This window comes from Eumetopias jubatus, unplaced genomic scaffold, assembly GCF_037043125.1.
Source record: "Eumetopias jubatus isolate StellerSeaLion01/CBP00866 unplaced genomic scaffold, mEumJub1_p1.0 scaffold_5, whole genome shotgun sequence".
In the NCBI taxonomy this organism is placed as follows: domain Eukaryota; kingdom Metazoa; phylum Chordata; class Mammalia; order Carnivora; family Otariidae; genus Eumetopias; species Eumetopias jubatus.
In genome coordinates, this window is record NW_028274811.1 from 97757314 (window position 1) to 97772447 (window position 15134).

Here is a 15134-nt window from a genome sequence, read left to right on the forward strand (position 1 = left end):
ACCTGTCATCATGTCACTCATAATCACTTTTCTCTGCTCAAATGTGCACACCTGGGGAAGGTTGAAAACTCAGTCTCCTACATTATCCCCCATTTACAGTTAGGTAGGGAACATCTGGCCAATTAATTTTCAGTAGTATAGAAGGATGGATCACCAATTACAGCATTCAGGGTTCTTGTTTTTATTACCTTCCTATCATCAACACACACTGGACCTGGGTAAGCTGCTTGCTACAAGAGCTTATATTGCTAGCTAACATTCTAGAGAAGGATACAAACAGGGAGCCACAAATCACACAAGGCAGAATTGTAATTGGATATGACATTCAGTTCAGATTTTTTTTTACGAATATATGAAGTGCCAATACTAAGCCAAGTTAGCCAAGTTATGAATCTAATTACTTTGCCAAAGATAGTAATGCATTCCCATTTGGATTAGCCATGAGGTCAGGCAATAATCTTCAAATCATCCTCACACATTCTGTTTCCTAATAAAGAAAAAAAAAAAAACTTACCTACCTTGACTTAATGATGGGGTTACATCCCTATAAGCCCATCCTAAATTGAAAATATCCTAGGTCAAAAATGCATTTAATACACCTAGCCTACCATAGATCAGAGCTTGGCCTAGCCTCCCTAAATGTGCTCAGAACACTTGCACTGGCCTACTCTTGGGCAAAATCACCTAACACAAAGGCCATTTAATAACAAAGTACTGACTGTCTTATGTAATTTATTAAATGCTATACTGAAAGTAATAAACACAATGTTTGTATGGGTACAGAACTGTTGTAAGTGTATTAGTTGTTTACCCTCGTGACTGTGTAGCTGACTGGGAGCTGTAGCTTGCTGCCACTGCCCAGCATCACAATTAAAGTACTGTATGCACATCGCCAACCAAGGGAAAGATCAAAATTCAAAATTCAAAGTACGGTTTCTACTAGATGTGTATTACTTTCACGCCATGGTAAAGTCAAAAAATTATAAGTTGGAGACCATATAGTCTTTAGGATAAATTTCAAGAGTCCCCAAAATTTATCCTGAATAGAGTGGTTCATTCATAAATAATGAACTATCCCTTCCTATTATGAACAAATAATTATTTTCTATTGTAGTACTACTCGCTAAAAATCTCAGTTTGGGACACTCATTAAAGCAGAAATTTAGGAGTAGGAGGTATGTATGTAGCCAGCTTCTCTTCTAGGACTCTGTGTTCTTTGTAATTATCATATGTCCAATAAATACAAGTCTCTGACAGTTCTATAGTGAACTCAGCAGGGGTCAGGCTATTATTTAAGTTTTTTCTTAAGAATAAATATCAAGTAATCTGAAAAGGCATCTTAAAGGGTGAAAGTGTGGCCATTTTTTTTTTTTTTTTAATAGTTGCTGACTGCAGGGAATCAAAGGGAATTTTCTTCCTCTGGAAGGCAGCCTTCCACTCTGGCTAATGGAGAACATGCACTTTAACAATGTCTGATGTGGCACAGAGTTTCAACATGCCTGCTCAACACCTGAATCATCCTGAAGCAGGCAGGGGATACTGGTACTGGAATATTGGGGGAAAAATGGGGTAATTACCATTTTGTAACAATATATGTCTCCATATGCATGTAGAGATTATATGTTACATGTGAAGTTTTGGAGTAGGTCAAAAGTTGTATCAGCATCTAGAATTTTTTTACTTGATGAACTATTTCTTTCTCACTACAGATAATGCTGGTAGAACTGAAGTATCTCACCTCCCCGTCAGTGGGTGGGCATATGAAGTCAAGCTTCACTGATCATTTCCTCTTTCCAGAGTCCTTAAAGAGGTAGATCCTTGAAGGGACCCTCCACTACTTTCTACTAACTAAATTTCAGAGCTTCTCTAGTTTCTGTCTTTTTGTGAGGCTTGATTGTTGAGCCATCCATTTGATTCTGTGAGAAAGCCAGTATGATTTCAATTTATTCTTTTGTTTTGTCTCCTTACATCAGTTAGTATTGGTCTCTGTTACATGCAACCAATGGTCTCTGATTCATGATGTATACGCCTTTCACTTCCTGCAACCTCCCACTTTAGAAAATTGAACACAGGATACATATCCTCTCTTGCCCCCATAAATAACAAGGCCACTTTGATTTTAACTTTTAAAACAACCTCACATTCAGTTACATTAATAAAATACTCCTTTAAGAGCAATGAAAGTGATTTAAATATGTATTTTTTTTTTTTTTTTACTTTCCTGCAGACTAAAAACTTAAAAAAAATAACTTCACTGATTCTGAAACATTAATCTTTTCTCAGCCCATGGACAGAACCTGACTAAATGCAAATAGGTTAGTTTCTGTATTTGGACATCAGTAGCAATATTTTTCCAAGTTTTACACCATCCACATAGCATGTTAAATTATAGTGCCTCTCTTTCTTTGACAGATTCCAACCTTTTGATTCTCTGTCTTCTTTCTTTGCTACAGTAAATTGATCCTTTAAAACATCCAGGTGCAAATGAATTAATGGTCTTCTATTGTGAGTGAGAGTGATTGGAGTCCCTCCCCCTCCTTCTCTACATTGAGGTCCTTTCCCCTTCTGAGAAACCCACATATCAATTAAACTCACCTGCTAATTAAAGGCTTGTTTGGAAAAATCCTTGCTAGTTAGAAGCAAAAGAAAGTGTAAAGGTGTCTAAAAATAGAGGCTTTGAATGTCAATTACTTCCTTCCTCCTCAGTTCCTGGTTCCTTGGGTTGAATTGAACACTGATAAAGAGATAGGAAAGGGAAAAAAAGAAAAAAAAAAATAGTATCTTTTTCACCTATATTTCCCTGGGAGTATATCATTGGTTTAGTAACTTTAGCTCTTCATCAGCAACATCAAGATACAGTTTTTATTCATGAGACGGAAACACCATTTCTCACTCCTTATATAGCCACACTGATTTCCTGTATAAAGGCAGTAGAAACCCCAGTTCTTACACATTGACTGTCAACAATCAAGTCAGAGCTTTTGTGAGCTGAAATATCAGAGGAATGAAAGTAAATGTGGAAATGATGCCCTTTTCTCTTTCTTAATGACACATGCCTGCTCTTAGATCCTCAACCACTGTTCACTCCTATCTACTTTTCCTGAGAAATGGGTCCTAAGGGCAGATTTATACCAATACTAGACTGTTTTTTCTTTCTTTTCTACCTCAGACTTAAAAGCTATATTGCTCTCTTTTTTTAATATCCAAAAAAAAGCTATATTGCTCTAAAGTAACATGCTAAGTATCAAACTATACAAAATAAAATTATAAAAATAGAACTCAGGAGACTGGAAAAGTCACAGTATGAACAAAGTCTTTTTTTTTAATGTACCAATGAGAACAAATTAAATTATGATCTGCTTTAGAAAATGACAGCTAACTTATCCATTTATTCATTCACTTAATAGACTTTTGTTAAAAGTCCACTATTTGGTAGTCACTGGACTAGGAAGTGGAAATAAGAACTGTAATTAAGATCTAGTCCCAGCCCTCAGGGAGTTTACAGTCTAGGAAAATAAACCAGGAGTAAATAGAAATTACAATAGCATGTAATAAAGTTGGCAATAGGAGAAACCCAAGTAGATAACCCAGATGTGGAAGATCAAACAAAGACTTTCAGAAATGGTCAAAGTTAAGCTAAGTTCCAGAGATTGAAAATAAGTCACACAGGAAGGAAAATGAGAAGAGAGAAAGACATTCCAATGTTGTTGAATAGGCAACCATGAAAGAGAACAGGACACTTTTGGGGGACCATCTGTCCATAGTTCAGAGAAAGTAAAGGGAAAGCCCAAAAGATCAAAATACAATGGCATTTTAAACTGACTTCTTTAACAGTCAGAAACTAGTGAGTCGTTTGTTTGTTTTTTTATAGTAGGATGTAGAGATGGAAATAGAAAAGGACAAAGGTTCTCTGTTTCATTACTTCCTTTATGATGTGTGAAAACAAACAATGTTAAGGTGGCAATGAAAAAACTTACCTACGAAAAAATTTGGGAGTTAACTGACTTCACATAACTTAAGTCCAAAATAGATATATCCCATATAGATTTAAATTCACAGGATTAAAGTAGACTGCATTGCACAGAATGAGGATAAAATAGTGACTAATACAGCAAAACCCTGTAAAAAGACAAAGCCTTCTTGGAAAAAAGAAATGATTTCCCAATATGATTATGTTCAAAAATAGGACATGGTTCTGAAAAAAGAGAAAATACTTTCGCACAATGGAATACTGTATCAATGAGATTAAAGCTAACATGATAATCTTCAACTCAGTTCAGTTAAGGATATTGAGTACCTACTATGTACTAAGCTTGTTAATAGGTTCTAGATCAGTCATAATTGATGAATAATGCAGTCAAGTCCTGAAACTGAAAGACTAACAAGGAAGATAGATTATTAGAAAGAACTGTCAGTTAGTACTCAGTATTACGAGTACTCCATAAGAATATAAGGCAAAAAAACTTTTCTTATTCACAGCCATGTCCCTGGTACCTAAAATAGTGCCTGACACTGTGATTAAGTTAAATGTATAAACTGTATCTCAATGAACGGTCTCTGGATATGAGGGCTTAAGCTCCGGTTTCAATACAGCACTATGGCTATAGCCCTCTTAATCTTATTTTTGTTTGAGGCTGACAAAAATGGTACTCCTAACTATAAAATCCAAAGTTCTTAGATAAATCATATAGCCCCAAATTAATCCTCCGAACTGTAAATCACCCTCCAATTTCCTAGTGCAATAAAATAAAATATCAATTCTTACCAAAGCCCACTTCATCTCAACATTCATCTGACATTTTCCATACTATAGACACACTGGCTTACTTTCTGTTCCTCAAACACACCAGATGTGTTTTCATTTTAGGGCTTTTGCCCCTTTTCCCCTGCCTGGAATGCTCTTTCCCAGAACTTTTCATTGCTCTCTCTTACAAAGTCCTCAGATTGAATGTGGTATCTTCAATGAGGCCTTCTCTGACCACTTTTTTTTAAATACCACATTCACCCATCAGTATTATTTTATCATGTCATCCTGCTTTATTGTCTCCATAGTAGTTCCTATTATTTGAAATTTTCTTTTTGTTTGTATTTCCTCCCATCCTCCACAACTAGACTGTTAGCTCCATAAAGAGAAGGAAATTATATTGTTTATCACTAAAGGAGTGCCTTAATACAGCAAGCACTCAGTAAATATTTGTTTACCACAGAAATGAATAAATTATCCAATGAGTCCCTCATTTAAATTTAGGGTAAAAAGTAGTAAACTACTTTTCCAAAGTTTAACGGCATATATTATTATGAGTGAGCAATACATTATGAGTGACTACAATCCTTTTTAAGTGGATTCATATAAGCAGATTTTAGTCAGTTGTTCATTTCCAAGGAAAAGGTGCAATTTAAATTAAGGAAATAGCATAGGGTAGCAACTAAAAATATGTGTGTTAGAGCCAGAAACCCCTAGATTCAAAACTCACCCTCTTACTATATGAGTTCTTGGGCCAATTTACAGGAGTTTGTGAATCACAGTCTCCTCATCCATAAGATACAGACAGTAATTCTTACTTTCCTGGAATCACGAGGTCCAATGGGGTAATGAATGTGTATTTAACATTGTGTATGACTCATAGTGAAAGCTCAAGAAATGTTAGCTCTTATTATTAGCCTCATTATTTTTAGGAAAAAATTAAAAAGTGATGTATTGTGAAAAGTGTGAAATTAACCCTTGAATTGAAACATTTTAATTGAATCTTGAACGTTAGATATTTGAAAACACAGGATTTTTGTTATATTTTCCCTGTTAATATTTCTTTAATTTTTAAAGCAACCACTTGCCTGCTTCATGTCTCAGCTTTTATATTTGCCCACACTGCAGTGACTGCCAAAGCTTCTTTTGTGCAAAAGTAAAATCAGATTTCAATTTATTTTTCATTTTATGAGCAGAGACTACAATCCCAAAATTTCTCTAGTATTTCCACAGTGCCCTCTCATATCTTAAGTCTCTGTTAAAAGTTTCCCAACATGTTTTGCAGCTATTTATCAAGTTGAAGTAATTTTTTTTAAAGATTTTATTTATTTATTTATTTGAGAAATGAGCAGGGGAGAAGCAGAGGGAGAAGCAGACTACCCAATGAGTTGGGAGTCCGATGCAGGGCTGGATTTGGGGACTTCGGGATCATGACCTGAACTGAAGGTAGATGCTTAACTGACTGAGCCACCCAGGTGCCCCAAGAGTTTAAGTAATTTTTGCTGATGTAATCATTCTCTTTATTTAGCAAATCCGAGGTTCATCCAGGGTGCACGCCAGCGTGTTAACTTAAACTTGGTGGGAAATGGCTACTCTACAACTTCAGAAAGCAATCAGTGAGGCAGAGTTAGTTCTATAACTTGCATATAATATTGTTTTCATCTTAACTCCCAATTTTTTCTTTCATCTGGTACAGTCCTAAGATGCCTACATCAGGATATATGTAGCATTTAACAACAGAATGCAAAACTTCCTTCGTCCCTCACTAGGTTAATACTGTATTCTCTTTGAAAACCAGAATCCACCTTATATTCTCCTGTAGAGTAAGAATATTTCTGTTTTTGCAGAAATCTGTAATGTTTTTTCACCCTTGAAGCCTGTATATGGAAAACCAACCAGAGTAGGATTTTGATGTTGTTGTTGTTGGATTTGTATGTTATACATTTTTTTTTTTTTAAATCCACAATCAGCTGGAGTTCTAGAGATCTGAATTATGTGCTAACTACTCTGGTTAATTAGAGTGCTATTTAATTTTTGTAATTCAGCTGGAGCCTGAATAGTGCAAAATCCATTTGACCTGTGTCTTACAGTTATCCATTTGCCACAAGTCTCAGACCTTTTTAATGATGAACTGCTCTGACTGGTAATCACCTTTGGGCCTCCTGTTCTTCCTTTTTACAAATTAAAAAGAAGCCTGAAAAAAACACCCTGGTGCAAGGTGCACAGGCAATACGGTGAGGTTACAAGAGTAGAAAACTAACAGCATTCCTGAATACTGATGACTAAAAAAGGTAGTGAAACCATCTCCAATCTTCCTCCCCACTATTTGACAAAGCAGCACATTGAGCTAAGCAGAGATTACCAGGAAACAAGCTGGAGAAGATGTGGCTCACACCCTATATGGGATGTGTTTATGAAGGAGAGGGGGCTGGATAATCAGACTGCAGTTTTAAAAGATTCTAGGTATAGAGTCAATTACAAGGGGTGACTATTAAAGAGATATAAATTATAAGCTAGCTTACTGTGTTCCAAGCAAGAAAGGATAGTGAGTGGGATATAGAGGGGCACCACGGTGGTGCAGTCGGCTATGCATCCTACTCTTGGTTGCAGCTCAGGTCATGATCTCAGGGTCCTGGGATTGCGTCCTGTGTAAAGCACCTTTCTCAGTGTGGAGTCTGCTTAAGATTCTCTTCTCCCTCTGCCCCTCCCCGCCTCGCTCTCATTCTCTCTCTCTCAAAAAAAGAAAATTAAAAAAAAAAAAAAAAGAATGGTGGTATTAGAGACTTATTCATTTAAACACTATTTATTGTGCAGCTACCATGTGTTAGACCCTATTTTAGATGTTGGGAAAAGCATTTTTAAATACAAATGACAAGACTGCTGCTCTAGCAAAGGTTACTTTTCAGTTGGAGGGAGCTGAGAGGAAGAATGAATAAATAAATAATAGACAAAAGAAGTCAGGTTACTGTAGGTAATGGGATTCAGGGGGAGTTAGAGGGGATTTCAGATTGGGACATTAGGAAAAAAGTATCCTCTGAAGAGAGGACATCAAAAAAGCACTGACTGATTTAGAAAAAGCAGTCACAGAGTATAATAAACAGAAACAAGCTTGATATGTTCAAGGGAAAGAGAGGTGGTATGTCTGGAGTAGAATGGAAGAGAGGAGAATAAAAGCTGATGAATTCAGAGAAATCGGACTTTTTAAGTTGAATAAGAGACAGGATGTTAAGTAAGGTCTTTTATAAAAGAAAATAGCATGACTGAAATTAAGATTTTTTTTTTTTAAATTGTATTTATTTGACAGAGAGACACAGTGAGAGAGGGAACAAAAATACAGGGAGTGGGGGAGAGAGAAGCAGGCTCCCTGCTGAGCAGGGAGCCCGATGCGGGGCTCGATCCCAGGACCCCGGGATCATGACCTGAGCTGAAGGCAGACGCTTAACAACTGAGCCACCCAGGCACCCCTGAAATTAAGATTTTTAACAGATCACTCTGGCTCCCGAGTAGGTCATGGACTGTAGAGGTCAAAAAGAGACAGAGTTAGATCAGTTCATAAATTTTTACTCTAGCACAAGTTACAGTGATGAATCCAAGGTGAGAGTAAGTAGAGATGAAGACCAGAGGCAAGACTTGGGAGATTTTGGAGGTAATGTTGACAGCCCCTACTGATGAACCGAATATGGAGTTTGGCCAAAAGAAACAAATCAAAGAAAAATTTTAGATCTTGGTCTCCAGCAATTAGGTAGATGTGGTGCCATTTATGAGATAGAGAATCTCAGAGAAGAGCAAGTTCAAAGAGGATGTTAATCTGTTACAGCATCCATGGGGTAAGTCAGATTAGAAGTTATGGGCATGAGGCTGAAGTTTGGAATATGTTCAACAAGAGGGAGCTTTAGGAAATAGGTTGTGTTTTATTTATTATTTTTTAAAAGATTTTATTTTATTTATTTGACGGAGAGAGACTGCTAGAGAGGGAACACAAGCAGGGGGAGTGGAAGAGGGAGAAGCAGGCTTCCAGCTGAGCAGGGAGCCCTACGTGGGGCTCGATCCCAGGACTCTGGGATCATGACCTGAGCCGAAGGCAGACGCTTAACGACTGAGCCACCCAGGCGCCCCATAGGTTGTGTTTTAAAGCATGAAATTAGATGATTGTATAGATAGAAAGGGCCAAGGTTGGAGCCTTTTGTGGTCAAAAAGAATAGTAGACATCTGGAAGAGTGAGAAGGAGAATCCAGGGGCTAGAGGAAAACCAGAGTGTGTCGTTAGAGTCAAAAGCAGAAAGAAGTTCAAGAAGCAGAGGGGGGTCCAATTTGAGAAATGCTGCTAAAGGTTGAGATGAGGTAAGAGGGAGAAAAGTGGGTGAGTTCCAAGATTTATGCTGAAGGAATATTCAATCACAGAACTTGATTCGATGTGGTACCTAGATCAAGAGCAGACCATAGCCCTTCCCCATGCCACTCCCGCCTCCTTCCTATCTCCCTGCCTCCCTCATACTTTTGGTCTATAATTTCACAAAAACAATCAACCAAAAGTAACCATTCCATTTTGCTATCCTTCCATGCCTCTACTTTTTATATTGTGTTTCTTATATATCTCTACTTTTTGACTTTTTCACATTGTTGCCAGAGCTAACTTCCTAAAACACAGGTTGGATCCTCCCTTCAAAAATCTTCAGCAGCACTCCTTTGTCTGGAATTAAATTAAAAAATCTACCTTCAAACCATGGCTTTAATGTATCTGACCTATCAAATGGTCTCTGATTGCCCCTGCAGAATTATTCTTTCTTCTGTTTTTTCCATAGTACAGTGTTTGTACGTATACATAGAACTTTTCAAATTCAACCTTGGGGTGTTCATATTTCTGAATGAATGAGTGAAATACCTTAAGAGGAATTACTAAAAATTTGGATTAAGGCCACACAACAACAAAACAACAGTAGCAGAAGCACCAGCTCAAAGATAATCATTAATATTTGAGTATTTACTATGTGCCAGGTACAACAGCACTTAAAATGGATCACTTTAATATTTCTTCACTTTTGGGGGCAAGTACTAGTATTATTCTAATGTTACAGATGAGGAACTTGAGGCAGAGAAAGATAAGTCACATGTCTAATATCAAATGACAATCAGGTAAGAGTATATGCACATAGAGTAGGATCTGAAGTTTATCTTCTCCCCAAGTTTACGGGGCCTTACCCATCATAATGCATAGAAATGATCACTGGACTAAGAACCAAAAAGCCTCATTTCAGAAAGACAAGAGTCATTTAACTTCACTACCATAAATTTCTGGTTAGGGGATTAATCTTTAGTTTCCCAATCAATCAAAAACTACACCTCTAGTCTGTATTCTAGAGAGTATGCATGTGTGTGGGGGGTAGGGGGGTTTCTTCAACTTGTCATGACGCACATAAACGTTTAATTGAGGTGTGCTTATGAGGATGGTTCATTTAATTACTAGGATCCAACCTACATGTGTGCCCAGGGCATGGTGAATGAGCCTAAAGCTGGCAGCATGAAAATGGGGAACAAAATAAAAACAGCCACCAGACCATCGAGCAACCAGAGAAAGAATTTAGGGAACACTTGCCTTAAGGAATCCTTAACACAGCATAGTATGAAAAGCTGCTGGGTTTGGCCAATTTCCTATTGCTCAATGAAAGGAGATTTCATTTCTAATTACGGGTGAGCTGTTTTTGTCCTATTCCCCTACAGAGTCACTACTTCCAATACTTATAGGTGAGATTAAGACTGATGGGTGCTACTTTAAGCTATACTCCAAAGAGAGACGCTGAAATAAGCAAGTTAGTGCATCCTTTGGTAAGTTGACAGGCGGTGAATTGTAGTAAAAGGAATTAAGCTCCAGGTCAAAATTAAGTCCTATAAAGCATAGCTTTATAATCATTTCTATGGCTGCAAAACCTAGTTCTGTTAGCACAAGAATGTTTAGTTTCTAGAGAAATTTTGTTTGAATGCCTCTGAATTAGGATACCATTCAAGGAAGAGCTATTACAGCTTGTCTGTTTTGTATAAAAACATTTAGACTTGTATTTCCCTTTCCTTGGTCTGGGTGTTCATCATCTCATACCTAAGTTACAACAGTCTTTGAACTAGCCTTTTTGATAATCATTCCTAGATCTATCCCATTCTGCAAGCTTTGACCAATCGATAATTTCTAAAATATCACTTGTACCATCTCACTCATTATCCTCTGTTGCTTAAGAATCTACAATGTCTCCTGCTGTCCACTGAGTAAACTCCATATAATTCAACTTGGCATTCAACCAGCCCCACCCTATATATTCATTCTGAAAGTAAATCCCCTCAGTTTTGCTGATTCCAAATTCCTCTTCATCACATAGACACACATAGCCTTTCCTTGTACTTATTCTTTCTCAATCCATACTTTTTGTTTTTCAATGTCTAGCACAAAATCACTTCCTTAATGGACTCCTTGCAGATAACTTCCTACTCCTTTATTTAGCTATTAATTCAACACCTGTTTTCAATGCAGCCCAGAATACAAGTTTCTAACAACCTTAACTAATTGCCTTACAATTGCACTCGATTTTTTTCAAGTACATGTATTGTCTTCTCAATTAAATAATAAATTCCATGAGGGAACAACATGGATTTTCATTGTTGTTGTTGTTATGTTGTTACATGCTTCCCTACATCCTAACGCAGTGTTAGGCAAGCAGAAGGAACTTAATAAGTATGCGTTAGAGGAAGTGAAACATTTTCTACATGGCAGAGTAGTAGAAAGTGCACCAGCAGGCTCTGGTCTGGACTCTAAGTAGCAGTTATCAACTGTATAGTGTTGAGCAAATCACTCAACTCTTCTAAGATCTAGTTTACAAATCTGCAATCTAAGGGTAATAATAGTATTTTCCTTGCCTATTACAAAAGCATAATGTGAAGAAGGAATTAAATAATATAAGTGTGTCTTCCTTTCCAAAAAAGACATTTCCATATTTTAATATATTTTCACATACAGTGTGGAAACCTATCTTCCTCCATCACGGAGATATTTTTAATGTTAATTTTTAGTTGGTTGATACAGTGAGCAAGTGCAAACAAATGATGGAAAACAGTATGAAAGGTGAATTATAGTATGACCAAACAAAAGACTATATAGGCAATGGTTCATAGTAGTTTTATTCATAATATCTCAAAGCTGAAAATAAACCAAACATCTACCAACAGGTTAATCATAAGCAAATTGTAGCATATTCATCCAATGAAGAATTACTAGTAGTAAAACAAGAATGAGTTAGGAGGAATGAATCACAAAACTATCATACCAAGCAGAAGATGCCAGACCCCCCAAAAATACATGTTGTATGCTTCCATTTAGATAAAATTCTAGAAAGAACAAATTTAACTAGACTATCAGATGAGCAGATTGGTGGTACTTTGTACCAATGGTGGAAGTAGAGATTGACTGGGATGGGGCATGAGCACCTTTTTGAAGTGATTGAAATATTCTATACCTTGATTGTCACGGTGATACCATGGGTGTTTATACTTGTCAAAAGTCATTGATATATGTGTTAAATAGGTGCATTTCATTGTATGTAGATTTTACCTTAATAAAATTTTAAAAGCTGCATTTGAAATTGATGTGTGACTTCACTATAGTTCCTGCAGAGAGACAGAGATTGATAGGATTATTAAGCAGGCTCCACACCCAGTGTGGAGCCCAATGTGGGGCTTGAACTCATGATCCTGAGATCAAGGGTCAGACGCTTAACTGAATGAGCTACTTAGGTGTTCAAACTGACATGAGTATTAAATATAACCTTATTTTACAAATGGGAGAAAGAATGAATTACTGCCTCTTTTGAGTAGCACTGAGGATTTTAGCCAATAGGTCACTACTTTGGCAGCAAAGAAAGCACAATGCAATGGAATTTGTTCATGGGCCTTTGAGATCTTATACATCTGCCAAAATTAGATGCATTACTTTCTTATTGATGATCTAAATTTCCCCTTTTCAGGATTAAAAGAGGAATATTATTATCTCATGGAAAAAAGGAGTATCTAAGGTCAGATTTCAATAGTCCACAAAATGACCAACCACCACACTGCAGAATTTACATGTCTAGACTCTCAAAAAAACCAGCAAAAGCTGGTAACTGTTCAGCTCTGTACTCTCCCAATTATCTCCTTTCAGAGCCAGAACACACAAACAGTTTTTTTGCATTTAATTAAGTATTGCAATTCCAGATTATCTTTGATTAATGAAGAGCAATACAGCGTATAGCTAGAATTATGTGATTATTTCACAATTGATCTTTAATTATTCCATCTGATAATAATTTCACTAATTTTTCATAATGTTCTCATCTAGCTTCTTATAAATGAGCTATAACAATAATTTTCATTAATTTTCCTTGAAAATGATGTGAAGTTTTAGATAGAACTCTTAACCTTCAAAAACTGTTTTTAAATTTTTAATTAAAGGATAAGCTGAACTATCATATGGAAAAACTGCACGATTTCTTCATATACAGCTAGTCAAGTAAACACTCAAACATTTCGTCTTTCTGCTAAGTTTGGAAGTTGGTACTTGAGTGATTGGTACTAAATCATCTGTTTTTTATTCTCTCCTTCCTGCAATTTTCATAACTTGGATTTCAGTTTCAGAGAGATGTTGGTTTTATGCCAATTTGACCCTTCCTGTATGACTTGGGCCAGTTTATTTAACCCCTCTAAATTACTTCAACAGACCATCAGGTGGGAAGTTAAGAGTTTCATTGGGAATGAGGTGGTGTTTTAAGACGTGGGATTGTATGAGGTCACCTAGGAGTGTGTAGAGGGAAAGACCAAGGTCAGAATGTTTAGGCACTCCCAGTCAAGCCGAGCAGGAAGATTAGAAGGAGCAGACTGTGGGGTTAGAGGTAAAACCGAAGGATGTCATGAGCGGCAAGGAAGGAAGAGGCTCAAGAAGAAGCCTACAAATGTACTAAATACCCATAACATTCATTATTCCATTTGACCCTCACACAGCCCTCTGAAGGACATTGTCAGCCACATTTTAAAAAATGAGGAAAAGAAATCATACCAAGGTCATCCAGCCAATGAGGGCAGAGCTAAGACCTCAACTCATAGCTATCTGATTTAGAAGCCATTATAACACCATGCTAATGAAATCATGTGTTCATAATATTCATCTTAATGCCTGATTCATAGTATGTGTTCATTAAATGTAGACTTTCTATTGCTTATTCACTGTTATAAACACATTAAGCTCTTCCCACTGCCATCTCTTGCTGTATAGATTGAGACTATGTGTACCACTCTGACATGGCTTAGGCAGGGAACAATAAAGTGACCTGGAGACCATCTGACAACAGAATCTGATCTTTTAGCAGTTGGGAATTTTGGAGACTGTTTGAACTCCTGGAGCTCACAAAAGGACACAGCAGGACTAATGACTATTGAAGAACCTATAACTTTGTGCTGAGAATTTCATCCTAATTATATTTTGAGGGTATGACTGCCAAGTTGTTGGAAAATATATTGCCATTAATTAATGTATAGAAACCCATGCACTGCTTCCAAATACACGTAACATAAAATACTTAAAGTAAAAATACCTGCCACTTATTAAGAATATCTAATGCTGGGGCATCTGGGTGGCTCAGTCGGTTAAGCGTCTGCCTTTTGCTTGGGTCATGGTTTCAGGGTCCTAGGATCAAGACACCCCCCTCGTGCCCCCCCCCATTGGGCTCCCTGATCAGCGGGGAGTCTGCTTCTCTCTCTGCCCTCCCCTCACTCATGCTCTCTCTCTCTCTAAGAAAAAAAAAAAAAAGGATATCAAACGTGCCAGGCACTGCACTGAATATTCAATGCACATTCCTCAACACTGTGAGATAACCCCATTTTCTACATGAGAAAACTGAGATTTCAAGAGTTTGAGTAACTTGCTGATGGTCACAACTTGGGAATGGCAAAACCAGGACTGAAACTCTGAAACTTACTTCAGATTTAATTCTATGCAGTATGTCCAAAATTGATTATTTGGTTAAGAAGAAATAGACTGGCTTATTGGGCAATGAAAGTTCTTGTAGATAAGTGAATATTCCCAAGTAGTTAATATAATACTTCAGGGAACCAAATTTTAAAATTGCTAATTGTTGGGAAATAGAACTCTTTCTAAAATTGTTGCATGCCTTTCTGCAATCTTTAATACGGAACACTAGATAAGGGTTTACATTTTCTTGATAGCATAAACCATTCATTATAATCATCAGTCATGGTACTATTTCACAGGTGTGAGACTCAGTGGGTTGCAGAGTTAAATGAATCACACCCCAATACCAAGAATTTATTTTCTTCAAAAGATCCTTTAGTGGTAGCTATCTTTATTTAGGACATTTGCA